Source organism: Salarias fasciatus, chromosome 16, assembly GCF_902148845.1.
Source record: "Salarias fasciatus chromosome 16, fSalaFa1.1, whole genome shotgun sequence".
In the NCBI taxonomy this organism is placed as follows: domain Eukaryota; kingdom Metazoa; phylum Chordata; class Actinopteri; order Blenniiformes; family Blenniidae; genus Salarias; species Salarias fasciatus.
In genome coordinates, this window is record NC_043760.1 from 18,901,667 (window position 1) to 18,918,721 (window position 17,055).

A 17,055-nucleotide genomic window follows, 5' to 3' on the forward strand; every position below is an offset into this window, starting at 1 on the left:
AGGCCGACTGTGTTTACTGCTTGCCGTCGGTACCCTCTTCCTCCCTGCGGTTCACAGGCGGCGCATTCCTCCATTCTCACAGCGTACAGGAGGAGGAGAAGCCAGCGGGGCTGCTGGCAAGACACACTACCCCCCCACCCCCCCACACACCAAACATCATACCACAAACTCTTTCTTTCTTACCATTGCCAAATCCACACTTCTTTCAGCCTCTTCCTCGCCCTTTTATTTTCTTACAGCGCTGCAGGGGATTCTAAATCCGGAGGAAGCTGTGATGGGCCGGTCATTTTCCCCATTAACGGACTTGGTGTGTGGACGAGACTATCACGAAAAACACGTTTATGCGTCCATGTCAGAGACAGAGTATTTCTGAAAACATCCACTTCAGTAATATTTGTCACTTTCAGAAATAGAGACACAAAATATTTCCATATACTGAAATCAGTGAGAGAATATTGTCTTTTAAATGTTCCTCTTGCACTTACTGATATTGTTAAACCGGTTAAAAGCAGTAAAAGTCATCTGATTACAATTTATGCATCTTGTACACAGATGCAACCAATTTTGAGTGGAAGTCTGTGATTTGGCATCAAGTAGAGGAACTTTTCTTAATGAGAAGTCCACGTTAATGCGAGTATCACGAAAGCAGCGTTTATCTTTGTCTCTTAAGAAATGTGTTGAGCTGAGTGTGACAAACTGTTTAGATACAAAAACAGGAAAAAAAAAAAAAAAATCAAGAGTGCTTCAATTTCCCGAACTGGCTCCGATGATTAATTGGGTTGTGGTTCATGTGGCAAATCCTCCCTCCCAGAGAGAGATGGTCCAGATAGGACTGACTGAGCAGCCATAACAACGTGAGACGGAGCTGGACCGCCTTCCACAAACTCTCTCTTCCTACATCCAGCCTGCTTCCATCATAGAGTTACTCAGTCGAAAGGAAAAAAAAATGGCAGTGATAAAACATGCTGGGAGGAGAGTTATGGACTTATTATCAATATATATAAACAGGAAAAGGTTAGGAGTATAATCACTGCCCATTGTTTAAAGAATGGACTGTGAAAACTGGAAATACATGAGAGCTGCTGCGCTGATGGCTTTGCTGTTCAGTTAGTGATCGGTTTCCCGTGATTTGTGGTCCTGAATTGATTCCTCACCAGCTTGTTTCTGCCGTGGTTGAAACAATTGAATGATGCAAACTTTCCATAATAACTTCAGCTGCTGCCAGTGACAAAAGATATCAGCCACACAGTCACTGCCAGCAAAATAATGTAATTGGATGATTTTTAATGAACATAAATGCCTTTTAATATCTTCTGGGTAGATTTATTGCATTAATCTAGAAATGCTTTTTCATTCCGTTGATTTGAATTTATAATTAACTTTCTTGAAACCACACTTCAAAACCTTGTCTGCTGCAGTTCGGTTGTGTTTTACCGTCATTTCCTGAACTGTGTTTTCTGGTTAAAAAAGACTGACAAACAAAATGACAAACTCAAAACTTCCTACATCCTGAACGACTGCTTCATGGGAAACGCTGGCGAAAACAACAAGCTTCATAACTGAAACAACTGCCCATCTGCAGAGCACCCACTGTGTATGTTAGAAGACAATAACATTTATGCGACCATTCTGCTCTGAAGAAGTCACCAAACCTGGTCGTACCTGGGGCCATATTCAGTCAAGCCGCGGACTGAGAAACGCTCAAACATCAGGGATTGTTTACTGTAGCACAACCAAACAAGGCCAAACCATAAGAGCTGGTAATTACAGAGAGAGGAAACAACATTTGGTCCCCTTCATGGCACTGAGGTTTTGTCACAAGGGGACAGACAAAAATGCAAACATGCTGACATGAAAAAAAATCTGTCATCTTTTCACTCTCTCTCATTCGCACACACAAACACACACACACACACTGCAGTGCTGTCTTTGTGGGGCTTTCCCGTCAACGTAATGTATTTCATACTTACTGTGACCTTTACCTTCACGACCAGCGGTGAGTGTCTTCCCCCCATCCTGCCTTCACCCTCACCTCAAGGAAAATCTGACCTCAGCAGCAAACTCGTACCTTCACCTTGAAAACACATAATAACAAAGACTGAAGAGTTACAACTGTAACCTTAACACGTTTATTCACTTAAAACCGTCATGATCTTCCTTAATAGAAGTGCTTATATTCTGAGTGTGAAAACAGACTGAGGTCTCCACAACAGTAATAAATACACATCTACAGAAACATAAATAAACTGTACAAGGATATTTAGTTGCCGATGTTGAGTATACATCACATCACATGCTGAACTATATGGATATATCAACAAAAAGAGAAACACATGTCTGGACTTTTCTTCTTTTTTCCCCTTTTACATCTCTACTACTTATTTGCTTAACCCGAACCTCAGCTTGTACTCAGGTTATGGAAGGACGTTTAAGAAGCCATAGATAGAAGAACTTTTTTGATATTGTAATCTTAAAATGCCAAAAAAAAAACAACCTTATTAGAAAAAAAAAGCAACTGGAGAAAGTAGAATGCTTGATTTCACCCCTGTAATAATAAACTCATTTCATGGTGTTGCAACATAACAATCAAGGCCAAGTACCGCCTGAGATAATTAGCTGAAGTGAATGGAAGCGTTGTGCTTTCCAGGAGGGAGTTCTGCCCCAATACGAGAAAACGTCCGTCACAGAAGCGACTCTCATCAATCTTTGAAGGACGTCGTCTCCACTCCCTCTTCGCTCCCTTTGCTGTTGCTTCTGCCAGCATTGTCTTGGATACTATTCCTTCTCCATCTGCTACAGGATTAAAGTCGGGCAGACTCACTCCGCGCACCCACACGCGCGCGCGCACACGCACACACAGGTTTCAGAACAATGTCTGCCAAAGAGGAACTTGGCAGCACTGCCGTTGACTCTGAGTAAATGCAGTTTTTCTATTTTTATCGATAAAATCAACTTCGACTGCCAAACGTGCCGACATGAGGAAACTCAAGTGTCTGCAACAATGAAAGCAACAACAGGAAATAATACACATATTTTCTGAGGCGATTTAAGGAATATACCATTTGGTGCAAAACAACAAAAAAAAACCAACAATAATAAAACATATTTTGGTTCAAAACGAGCACTAAAGAGATATCTGTTATTGTAATGATGTCTTTTAATACTATGGTTCACTGTCGAAAGCGACATTTTTCATCAGGAAGACAGTCAGGTCTGTTGCTGCACTGTTGCAGAGCCATTTAACTAAAATATTCAGGAGAAAAGCACCTTAATTATACAGATGATGGAGTACAGGCCCTGAAGTTGTGTGTGTTTGTGTGTGTGCCAGCCTCGCACAATCTTCCATAATAGCAGCTAATTGGCCAATGGTTCTGCGGATCTCTCATTCTCATTGGGTGCATCTCTGTTGTTGTCTCGACTGTTGCTGCATGAATTTTTATCTTAATCGCAAGAATTTCTTTGCAGATATATATTCAGTTTAAAAAAACGACTTGCAGTCATTTTCTGGAGACACTATAGCCTTAAATGTAATATTTTCATAACTTAAACCTGAATCTCTTTACCATATAGCAAAAATGCAACAATATACATCATTGTGTTTTACATTTTATGCACCTGTAAGAGTGATTCTCCCCATAATGTGAGTATCAGCTGCATTTCTCACATCATTCCACACACACGTGCACACAACTTGTTGCTTGATCCTCGTAAATGTTACAAAATGAAGTGTTCCTCTTTCAGCGGTCCTCGCCGTCCTCAGGCTGATCTGCGTTGCAACAATGGAGCAATTAAACTCTATAAATGAGAAAAAATGCCAACTGACACTGAACAGTCTTGAGAATGTGCCAATAAATATCAAATTAATCTGATTATTTCAACACCTACTCATTAAATTACTGATTCTTGGACTGAGCGTTTTCAGTATGGGTTAATGTCTGATTTGTTTGTAGAGGGAAAATATTGAGACTTTGACAGAAATACAGACTGTAGATACAGAACCGTGGGAGAATGAATGTGCACATACCTGTAGGTGAATGACGTGAAACAAGTATTTTGAGGCTGACCAGCTTCAACCTGAAGCTGCAGCAGAACAGGATGTAATTGCAAAGTTGTAATAGTAATGCCTTTGTCTTACGCTCCAAAATAACTTCCTGCTTCTGTCCCATGCTTACAGTCTTGCCTCGGAGCTAAAGATGCTTTGGCAAGCATGGCAAAAATAAATAAATAAAAATCTCTGGGTGTGGTGCACCGCTACAAGTTAAACCCCAACAGTATTGGGAAGACACTGTGTTAAAATATCATGAGTGTCTGGGATAAATCCTTTATGGAGGTCTCCTCAGAATGGCGTTTTGTTTGTGACAACACTCTTGAGTGTGCTCCTATTCATAATATGCAAATTACAAGTCCACTGGAAACACGGCTAAACGATTCTCACAATACAATTACTCATTAGTCACATCAGGAGGGAAACCTTTTAGCTATGAGACATGCAATCACTGAGAACTGTAAAGTCGCTGATCTCCTTAATGTGGAATATTTGTCTCATGGTTTGTCTTTTTTCTGATCATCTAACAACTGAAATGAAAACCTGTCAGTGGTCAAAATGTCACGGTTCATTGGTGTGCGTTTGCCCGGCAGGGTTGTACGGTGGTGTATTGATCAGCATTCGTTCCTCACAGCAAGAAGACCCCTGATTCATTCCAGACCCAGACATGCTATATGTGGTTGCACATGTTCTCCTTTCCATGCATGTGACTTAAATCTGTGACTCCAAAGCCTCCTTTTGCAAGTCTACATTGCAAGTAACAATGATTTGTTTCAGAAAAGTTTTGCATTTACATGGCAACGTTCTGAAAAAGATCTCCGTTTAAAACACTGAAAACGATGGAGTTAACATGCCAGACCATGAGGTGGCGCCGGTGGTTGTTTTTTGTATTAAAACCACACGTTTTAACAAGAGTGCCCAACATTCATACAGACAGATGATGAACTGGACGGTCGTAGGGGTGAACCTTAACGATAATATCGACATTTCAGATTAGGGAGCGCGCCAGCAGATTCCTGCACGGTATTGTCCATATTACCGGAACTGTGCAGAGCACTGTGGACGCCACTGCAACCAGAACATTTCAACTTGCCCCTGGGCGGTGTGTGCTGTTCACTCTTAAATTTAACAGCACTTTTACAATAAAGTGCACATTTATTACACGATCATCTGGATCGCATCTGGCGCTTCTTAACATTCGCCATGACGAAGCAGAGCGGACCGATCGCAGCCCTCATGATCTGAGTATTTCCCTTTCCCCTTCTGTGCCATGTCAACAGATTTTTATGTATTGGAAAGAAAAACAAAACAAAATTAAAGCTAGAAAAACATTACTGATCATTAAAATTGCTTTTGACCAAACTTTTCTTGGAGTACGCACAACCATCATCTCAGAGAAAAGTGATACTGAGCTGCCGATGAGAGCAAAGGAACAGGGAGGAGTTCTGTGTGTCTTGGAAGGTAAATTATTACGTTTGTTCAGTTGGAAAATAATTGTGTGAAATCTTGACACGAGGTTGTCACATTAGTGATTACATTTTGCTGGTGATACTTGAATTGCTTGCTCATCAAATATATTTGTGCGGGCTGAAAAAACCCACTTCACTTTGTTCACCACTTCAATTTAACACATCTCAGTTTATCTTAAAAGATCTTCTTGATGTCTGTGCCTATTTTCCATTTGAAAGATTAAAACCAGTTTGTTTGATGGATAAATGTTTCACTTAACTAAATTATCTTCCCAACGCACAGGGAGCCCATTTATAAACACATTTTAGGAAAAAAAAAAAAAGACTTTGGGCCCAAATGAGGAAATGACTCTTTGTTCGTCAGAACCCACTCAGTTTCCATAAAAAGCTGCGTGACACTTCATTATCAAACAGGTATTCTGGCGGTCGTTCGTCTCTGTCAGTGCAGTCTAAGTGTGTATATCCTCTGGAACACATGGTTACCATCAGCACAACGCCAGCGCAAAACCACAGTGTTAGTCTAATCTCCAAATACCGTGCGGTATGGGTCCTGTGTCATAACGCTGCTTCGCTTTATGACACATACGCCGTCCGCCGAACTGCTCAGAGACGAGTGTGTGTTTGCCACATCCAGTCCAAACACTGAGCAGTTAAACTTTCATCAGCTGCACAGTGGCTGTGTCTCATGAGAGGAGTGTCTGATGTGCTTCCTGCCTTTCTTAAGACAGTCTAAATACCTTCTTGAGAGGGATTTACAGGTTTTTTTACCAAGTAGCAGGACTGCTTCGTGAACATTGCAGGCCTTGGTGTCTTCCTTTCATCCCGGTTGGTGAGGAAGGTGGAGTTAAGGCCTGGCTAAAAAGTACAAACGCATTAGAGGCTTACCAAATGTTTTGTATGCTTTGACGGTCTTCAACTGTCACCGTTTCTCTTTTTATGTCTCTCTGGCTGACAGTTTCTTCTACAAAGACATCTTGAGAACAGAGAGATTACCTCCATTTGTCTTCATTAACATATTTGCAAACAGGCTCTTTGCTGACGCCGGTGGGAAACTGCTGTAATTGCGAGGATAACTGTAGGCTACAACGCTGAAGGAAACTCAGCGAGCAACTCGTTTTCAGTAATAAAGGGATTTCAGACATGAACCTCACCTCGACGCCGATTCATCAAGCTCCTCTCTCCTTCCTCATACTGCGTGAGCACACTGTATGTAACAGACTGCGGAGAGCATCGAGAAGACAACGGCCCAGAAAATTACCCTGAGCAGCCAGCTGTTTCTGAATCTCATCAGAGGAATTTATCAACAAGCACAATACCGGCACCAGCCTCCTATGGAGCCGCGAACATTTCCGTGAAAAGAATCATCGCACAACTTTCCCATCCACGCTCATGAGAGTGAGCTTCCTTTGAGTGGTATTTTCGAGTCTTCATTTCATGCGGATGAATGCAGAAACGAATTATCCTTGCAGATCTGAACTGCTGGAGAGGGGAGGCTGTTTGATCCATTCTAATATATGGATGATTGCAATACACTGTGATTCAAATTATGAAGCGTGTACTCATCCTCAAAAACACTCCATACAGTCCAACTGGCAGCTGAAACGCTCCTAATTGCGAGGCACAAACAAACATGAAAATTACAGCAACTGTGCCCAATTAGAGGATATTTTTTGCACTGCTTTCTATGGCTCTGCGGGTGATTAGAAGCCTGTGCAGGTAAGCACTTCGCATCAAGTGCGTCTAAAGTTCAGGAAGTTCAGGTCAGAACTGGGGCTTCTGGATTTTGCTGGATTTGGAAACTTGCAACATCATAACCACCTCATTTTATCGCTCGGACTGTAACCAGCGGTTCTGTGACAGTTGAAGGTCACCTTTTCTGTGTGCACCAGTAATGAATGCTGCGTGTTATAATGCCGTGTTTACTTGCAGTTAATTGAATGTTTTCTCTTTTTCAATTGTCTTTGATTGTTTAAATATGAACAGAGAGAGAAAAACAACACGACTCGGACCCTTTTCAGTCGATGGCGCACTCGATTTACAATAATCAACAAACTGTATGAACGTTACTGCAATCCCAAAGTGCAACATTGCCGCGAATGTTGGCACAAAGGGCAACAACAGAGAAGGGCAAGCACACACACACAAAGACACGCGTAACGCTGGATAATTATTATGCATGTGTAAGCACACAACATGCAGGATGGGCCTAAGGCTTCGTAGCTTGCGTGAGTAAATCCAGCCAGCGCACACACGCATGCTTGCTAGACGGGCTAAAGTGTAGTGACACAGGCCCAGTGGCACGTTTTCCCTGACACACATGCTTAATATCACAGCATCCCTTCACCTTGCATCCAAACGGCTGTTTCTTCGTGCTACGCTGTGCAGTTGAGCTAACTCACATGGGCGAGTGACGCAAAATACATTCGGCGACACGTCTAAGTCCTGCTGTCGTCGGCTGGGGCTGGCCTCGAGCCAAACATGCTCATTTTTTTTATCCACAATCTGTACAACGAAGCCCTTAACTCCAGATGCCTTTCTTCAGGGATTATTTCAGGTCAGTGGAGTGTCTAACCAGCGGTGGCACGCACACTTACAAGTTTTGTCACTTCAGTTGATCTGACGAAAAGAAAAGGAGGAGGGTGTGTCGCAATACTGCAACTGTGAGAAAGCAAAAGCAGCTTCCACCGCTTAAAATTATAAGTTTTCTGCTGTTTATCTGTGACCTACAAACAATCACAAACCAAAAATGACACGGAACTGAATTAATACTTCAACTGTATAGGAAAAACGACAGCTTGCACCAAAGAGAAACATCTTTTAGAGGAAGGAAATTATGGATGTTGCTGCAAACATACTGTAGTTTTTTCACTGGATTTATATTAATTTTATTCAATGCACATATGTCTTTATCAGATCCAAATCTTAGGAACCAATAATACAACACTATATGTCTTATACTGATTTAGTCTCTGGGGGCGGTCATTTTGCTCTCTTCCCATGCCTACATGTAACTCAATCCTGCTTTTTCCAAACTCAAACTCCAAAAGAAAACCATAAAGTTTATCAAAATTCACCACCTAATTCTGTAATTACAAGTAAGTTTCCAATTACAGTGTTCGATTTCCTTTCTCTTATAATCTTAATTTAAATGAGACTATTGTTTAGTTAGCTTTGTAATTACTGTCATTAATTACAAATTTTAATGACAACTCACCGACCTATACAGCTATTACGGATGGTGCGAACCGATTTTTTTTTTTTTTTTACTTTTTTCCCCTTTGATACACAAGTTTTGACTGACATCTGAACAACACAAGAAGACTGAAGTCTGGGAGCAGTTAATGTCCTTGGTGGTGTAGCGAGCGAGGCTGGCGTAAAAGAAAACGACTCAAAAAAATAAATAAATAAAAACAGCAAGATTGAATTAACTACAGAAACATGTAAGAAGGTGAGAGACTGGTGGCGTTTGGCAGTGATGTTGGCTTGGACCTTCCACAGAGGATTGATTGAAAGTGATTAGAGGTGCCATGCTGTCTGCCAGAATACTCAGGCACCACTTAGATTCTGCTCAATTTGCCAACCCGCCCAGGCTCACACTCCACTGTCCTCCTATCTATTCTCTCCTTCCATCTCTCCATAGTAGACTGAGAGCCAGGGGCGAAGCTTCATGGGCCCTTCCAGAAAGAACAGCATTGTAATTGCACAAACTGGGGGAAAAAAAAATAAAGTCCTGAATTGACCTGTGTGGATAAATGAAGAATGCTAATATTGTCCTCTTTTTCCACACATGGTCTCTCCTGTCTGCCTTTCCATCCCCTCCTCGCTGAAGAGCCAAGACCGTTTCCAAGCTTTGCCAGGTCGAAGAACTCGTCTGCATTTCACTTCACAACACTCTCCCTCGCTTCCTATTCTCTGCCAAGCCTCGGCGCCATCATGTCACGGGCTTTCATGGGAAGTTGCTCATTTTTGTTCTGCCAGAAGTTGCCTCCCAAACACCTGATAATCCCTCTTTTTCTCAGGAGACGAGTCACAGCAGAGGTCTTCAACATGACTCATGCTGAAGTAACAAACTGTGGACAGTTCAGGGAAACAAGACTGCATTTGTTTGTCTGCGATCGCCTATAGATTTACACTTGACTACCTGCACAGTAAACACACGGACAAACATATGCACACACACACACACACACACACACGCGCGCACACATTTAGCTGGGGAGCAGCAGAGATCCAGTGAAGTGGGTCTTATGATTGATGTGTAAACACGGAGCAACAAATGAACCAATCAAAACTAATCAGGATTGGCAGCTCAATACAGCGGAGACAGAGCAAACATAAGGGAAACGTCCGCAGGGCGACGGGGATGCAGCTACATCCTCTGATTACAGTAGCAGCGTGCATCACTGTATACAATCTGCCTCAGCGCTATAGTCTCAGCTCCGCGTACAAATGTTTACCTTGAGCAGCGGATGATGAACAATGACTTTCACGGGAAATCAATGAACAATGTTTCTGACATAGAAAACATTTTGTTTCTGTCTGAAGAGGTATGGAAGCACTGGAGCGGAGCTCGATTCTGTGCTGTGTTACAGCTGGACATTTAACACGGACTTTTGAGTTCTAACATTAAATATTATATGTCACTGCTTTAACGTTAAATGTTATATTATAATGTAGCTACGGTGGAGGGGAAGTAATTAATTAGGAGATTATGTGCCAGCTGTGAAACTGAAGTAATGCCAAGGGATTTAAAGCTTTTACAAGAGGTTTTCTAAACTCAGAGTATAATATCTATCTCAAGAGTCCTTTAAAAGAGGTTATAATCATTATTCTTATTTTAAATTAATGCATTAAATCACAAACAACATAAAGAGTCACTTGTAGTAACGTACCTACAGAGAATTATTACCTGAATGTTCTTTCATTGTTCACAAATTTGTCTTGTTTTAGCGTTTTCTGTCAATCGACGCTCTACAACTTTATGGTGCTGTTATGAGGCTCGCTGTTGCCATTGTATTTTGGTAAAATTCAACCATATGTCAACAAGATGCCATAACTTCGTCACATATACACAGTAGTAGAGTGAAATCGATAATCTGCATTCAAAAACCGAAAAACTCACTTTCAAGAAGATATGAGAAATATCCAGTGTTTTCATTATAAATGCTCCTGCTGGTACAAGATAGAAATGTGTGGAGTGAGTGTGTATGGCGTGTTTATCCTCTCCAGATTGTACTCTGCCTTCACCTTCACCCATAAAGGGGTCAGAAACATGTTTTTGTAGTTTCATTTAGAAGTTTATGAAAAACGGAGAACAGAAATGAAAAGAAAAAAAATTAAACATAGTAGTACAATTTTAATGGTTTGGAAGAACTCCAGATAGTGTAGCTATAAGGAAAAGCCAGAATGCAGTAGGAGAGGTTATTTTAAGCAGAAACAGAGACCAGGGTCGTAAATGATGTTGACTTTGAATGCTTTCCTTAAATATGAAGGTTCGTCATTACGTCTCTTTTTTTTTTTTTTTAAATTGTGCCTCAAAACATGCTGGCGACAGATGTCTTCAGTCTCAGCCACTTACTGGCATCAACAAAGAGCTATAAAGAATAGTCACCAGTAACTGTACCATTAACCATATCTCTGTGGTGAACTAACACACGCACACAAACACATTAACACATCAGGGCGGTGCTGTTACTCATTCCCAGTAAAGCAGCAGTGTTTACTTAAGTGACCGCAGAGGGAAATTAACTTAAATTCTTTGTGCGTCTCCGTCTCAGAACCACACAAAGTCACACCCATGCGACGCATAAAACTAAAACACAAGTCACTCTGGGGGACATTGGGACATATTCAAACTTCTGCTTTCTGCTCCGTGGTATGATTTTTAACAGTATCCCAAAGAAAGCACATCAAAACAAGCTGTGCGGGGCCACATCGCTCTGTCAGCGGTAGCAAATGGACTTATCTGGATCAATTGCTGGAAGGATGTCAACCTAACTTGGCAATTCGTTGCCCAGACCCTAACTATCTGCAGAGACTGAACATTTCATTCTCCTGGCCGTGTGGTTCAGTACATGCGATTTAAAATGAGAAGCAGATAGACTGGCTACATTAAACTGCAGGGTTTCATATTTAATTTGAACTTCTTTGCCTAAACTGCTGAGATGTGGAAAATTTAACATCACAAAAGCTTTGTTGGGTAAGTTGGGCATTGCTTTCACATTAGACACTGAACAGTAAGGTACAGGTGGGTTAAATACATAAAGGAATGTTGAAAGCTGACGACATAAACTTTGGAGAGTTCGGTGAAAGACAAATAGGTGAAATTCAAGGGAAAATTATGATAATAAAGTTGGAAAAGGTAAGCATCTGTTAAAGAGATATAATCAGGTAGTCCATCTGTCAAAGTCAGCAGCTGGAGTAAAACAACAGGTGTGCACCGGAAATTCTGTGTGCTGGATGTCAGGAGAATGTACGATGATCGCAAACTTTTTAAGATGACACTTTAAATCAAGACGACTGTCTGGGATCTTGAAAGAGCGTGCCGTCAATGATCCAGACGAGACGGCAGAAATCACAGGATTCACCACCTGATGCACATCCCAGTCCGTCTCAGAAACACAGCTGTCACGCTGCAGTTTGCTTTGATATGACAGAGACAAAGGAAGGAAGGAAGGAAGGAAGTCTTTATTTTTTAAATTCATTCTAATTAAGTCATAAAACAAGAATCGACTTCCATCAGAAATAAAACAGGAAAATACAAGAACGACATTTGACCAAGCGCATTTGCCCGTCAGCCCATTTGTCAACCATCATGTTGGTCGTGGCTTGGTCATGAGTGGAGATCAGCTAAACCAGGACACTGACAATTATTGATGACCTGACTGCATCAGAAATCAATAGGATGGATGCAGAGTCATATAGAAGCATCAAGTGCACTCACACACGGCCAAATGCATCACAGCTCACCCAACGGGGTCAACGAAAAATGTCAATGTGATCATCTGAACTTTTCAGGCTGAACAACTGGGCTTCAGCTACATGCATGATGTAATCTCAGTCTGACCGTGTGGACCAGGACATTTCCTTTGGGTGTCACGATGCTTGTATTTAGGGCACAACAAGCATGCTGACGCTCCAATTCATGACATAAAAACCTCATTTACAGTTCATAAATTTCACAACCCAACGGTGTTTTGTTCCTGTTTAAGTGTTAAATTTGAAGAGACAAACAATCAATGGAGACAATGGCGGAGTTAAAACAAGTCAGTTTATTTCGAGTATTGTGTTACATTGTCAGTACAAAATGGGCTAAAAGGGCTGAGAATGTTAAGACAACAGGGAAACAATGCAAAGTGAGCTACTCAGAAAGCCAGAGCTGACCATGTGCTTCAGTCTCATTTTATGAAGATATTATGAGGAACATCTGAAACTACCCCAAAAAGCATCTCATAAGGCAGAATGAGCTAAAAAAAAAACAAAAAAAAAAAAAAACCTAAACTGCTGTGGTCCACAGCACCAAAGAAAATACATGGAGAGAATGTCATATTTTTCAGAGTGACAAGTCTCACCGAACTAAAAGACACATCTGTATAAAAAAAAAAAAAGGTGGGGGGTTATGCCCGTACATAACTGTACCGGCCAGCAGTTCACTGTTGGAGAAGTTAATTCCTCCAACTTTGACCAGAGTGCATTCAATCCACAAAGAACCTTCATGGTTTTCTTCATCAGTGTAACATTTCCTCTGCTTCAGCTCTCTTTCAGCAGCTTATATTTCTGTTTGAATTCTAGTTTGGGTGACATTTCACTGAATTCCACCCATAAAAACTGAAGAAAGCATACAAAGGCAGAAACTGGTGTTCAGGTTTGACATTGCAGTTAAAGACACAGAGAGGCCAGACACCGCGTCAGCCAGCCATCGAGGAACAAGCACCGCCTGTTTTTCCACACAATCGCAGTATTGAGTTGTCCGGTTTGCAGGCCTTTCCTCCGCCGCAGCCATGTTAAGTCATTACACAGTGTGAGGACGACCACGTCTCCCCTGGAGGTGGCGGAGATGTAAATTGGAAGTGAAGTGAAAGGTTCTGAGTCCACTGTGCAGAGCGGGGCCTGGACGAACCCCGGGGTCTTCAGGCCCTTCGTTAGTGGAATGGCCTTCATGTTTTCATTTGCTGGCAAACTGCAGGAGGTCAATTGCCACTAAATTGCCCGCTTTGGCTGGGAAAACACTGAGCAGATAATTAGTTCACTCTGCCTGTCCACACGATTAAGTTTTTTGAAAAACAGTCTAAGAGATGATTTCGGGCTCCGGTGCTGCAATTAGACCAACATTAGTCCAGCATATGTGTGTGTGTGTGTGTGTGTGTGTGTGTGTGTGTGCTTCTCAAACAAAAAAAAAAAAAAAAACCTTTGCTTCTTTTCAGTTCTCCTCTCCAGAGCAGAATGATGATATTCAGTCGCAGTCAGAGTGAAAATACACTCACTGTAATTTGGTCAATGTCCTGTTTTGAATAACGGCGCCCAAAAGCACGGCTTCATCTATCTCCCACACAAAAGGGTAATTGTAAAACTGTCAGGCTGCAGATTAAACTTCATGTTTGACAGATGCTGCCACAGACAGGGAGAAGTATGAGGAAGAGAAAGAAGCGGTGTTTTTTTGTGGAAAAGCTCATTCTGTAAATCCATGTTATGTCAAGAAAATTCAGTCTGTGGCCTATTTTTTTCAGTTATTCCATTATTTCATCTAGTTTTACTCTTTGCAAGTTAGGTGAATAGGAAATAAATAGGAAACATAAATGGAGTGCTGTCTCACTGTGACTTGTCTTTCTCTTGGTGTATTGATTTCCATAGTTTTCCTGGCCCTGTGTGCTGCTGAGTGATTCAGCCCACAATGGGCATGACCACCGACAAGAAGTAAAATGAGAATGGAATAGAAAAAGAATGAAAGGATATCCAAAAAAAAGGACAACTCAGGAAAGATCTAGGGTGTTAAACACATGTCCAATAATCACTAAACTCGTCCTCCAGAAGATTCAGTCCAGTCTGTGGACTGATTGTGAAACCAAGTCTAGAAATTAGAAATAGCAATAACAATAAAAAAAAAAGAGAATATTTGTAATTTGTCCCCAGGTGAGCGCTCCTTTCTAGTAAGAATAGTTAACATACATAACAGTGACACCTGGAATCAATAAACACAGAGCAAAAACACCTTCAGCAATCCAACAGTCAGAAATATTGACTTTATCAGTGTGGAAATACTATTCATATGAATGCTCAGATGAGTTTTTTGAGGGAAAAGGTATGACTTTTTTTCTTTACATGAACTGTGGTTGTTGCTTGTTGGGTTTTGTAATAGTGCAGTAATGCACTCACACTTCTGCGTGCTAAAACTGTGGGAAAGTTTGCAAGTTGTCAATACTAACTGATTTATTTTTTTTATCTAACTCTGTTCCTCCGACTCCGTTGGGATTAAACTAAGCAGAATGTGGACCCTCAACTAAAATGAGTTTGACACCCCTTGTATCAGATTATGCATAATATTATCATCCAAATAGTTTTATACATCGTCTCTCAGGAAACATGTACTGCATAGTTCTTTCAAACATTAAACACACTTATGAGGCGCCATTCTAAACAGTGATTCAACTCTTGGAGAGATGTTTTTTTTCTTTTAAATCACATTTTTTTTTTCCCCTTCCGTTTCTTCATTCATCTTTCCACTCATTAGGAGTCATGGAGTCTGGTGCTTGTCCCAGCATGCACTGAATCCAAAGAAACACCCAGAATGAGTCGCCAGTCATAATCTGTGGGAAGAACTGCTCATAACCATTGTGCATTAAAGGCATCTGCTTAGGTTCACTCCCCACTGGGTAGAGCGACTGATCACGGCATTATCCCCTGTAGCTTCTGTACAAACGCCGTGTGTTCACTAAATTATTTTATGTGGACTGGTTTACTGAAGTTTTCAAAGGTTTTCAGTAACACATGGTTGCCATTCGGATATGTTCAGAAATAATGGTACTTGAGGATTTTAAGAGGTACTTCTTCGGCAAAATCACAGCAATCTGTGTGTTCCCATGTGAGTGTGTGTGTATGCTGAGTTGTTCTAGACAGATAATGACACGTGCAAAACTAATCAAAAAGGTTGAACTGATTTTTAAACTACATATAAAAGTAGACAAATGCATCTTTAGACAAAAGGCTTAAAGAGAATAAGTTTTTTTGGTGTGTTTTTTTGTAAATAGGCCTAAAGGAAAACCTGCAGACCTGAAAGGATTGGCAAAAAGTCTGGGTCGTCCCCCGTGTTTCATAAGAAACTGTGGGCAATGACATGAGAGCTTGGCCTACTTGTAAAGTTACTGCAACAATCATCATCATCAAATTACACATTGATGTCCTTAAAAAAGGACAACGTGTACAATCTGAAAAAAAAAGGAGTTAAATGTCTGTGTGAATTCATAGTTTTAAGTTTCCCAAAAAATATTTTATACAAACACAGTCGTAACCCAATTAAAAGAGATGGGTGACTCAAATATACCTCAATGAATACAAAATATGCATCCTAAAATTCATGTCATTTTATGTGTTAGCTTTTAAATACAGGATTTCTTAAATAAGGTAATGAAAAATCACAATAGTGCTCGGTCTGAATGAGATTAAATGAGTTTTTATAAGAAACAGGTGAGAACATTTCAAGGAGTATTTATGTGTTCATTTTTTTTTTTCCAAAAAAGCCTACACAACAACAAATTTGTGAAAAAGTGCCTTCATTTCACCACTCTCTGCTACTATGAATTCTGTTCCATGCAGTAGTCAGCCATAACATTATGACCAGTCTCATATCATGAAGGTTTCCATTTTACTTCCAGAACAGCTGTTGAGACTTGAAGCTCTCTAAACCTCTGTAGGCGTGGTTGCGACACTACCGTGCGTCATCTATGTTAGGATCAGAATTGTTTGTCAAACACATGCCACAGATTGTCCATTGTTATCTGGAGTCTTTGAATTGCTCAATACTTCATACTGGTTGCTTTGCTCGTTGCTCATGAATACGACTGCAGTTCTTGAGATTCACTGACCTGCCATCCAGAAAAATTGCAATTTGGGTCTTATCAAGTTACTGGAAATTCGTAGAACGGCATATTTTCCTGTTTTGAAAGCAACAAATTTAAATTAAAATATCCGTTCGATTGTTCCATTAATAGTTATAAGGATAAGTGTTTTTTTTGTTTGTTTTTTGATTTCTTTTTTCCGTCAATAGTCTTATTGTCAATTGTTCATGGTGGAGGAGATTGGGGACATTGAAGGTTCAGTCCAACATCTCTCCTTCTCCATATGTCAAAGTGTGGATGAGCCAGACTCTAAATCCTAAATTGCTCCCAGTGGATGGATTGAACGAATTGACCCATCTTGAAGAAAAGATATATATTTCCTTTTTTAGGACAAAAGCCAAATATTGACATTTGAAATGGTACTAAATTGGAATAGATAAATGTGTCACAGACAGATAGTGAAATAGCAATACTCACATCCTTTTAAAGC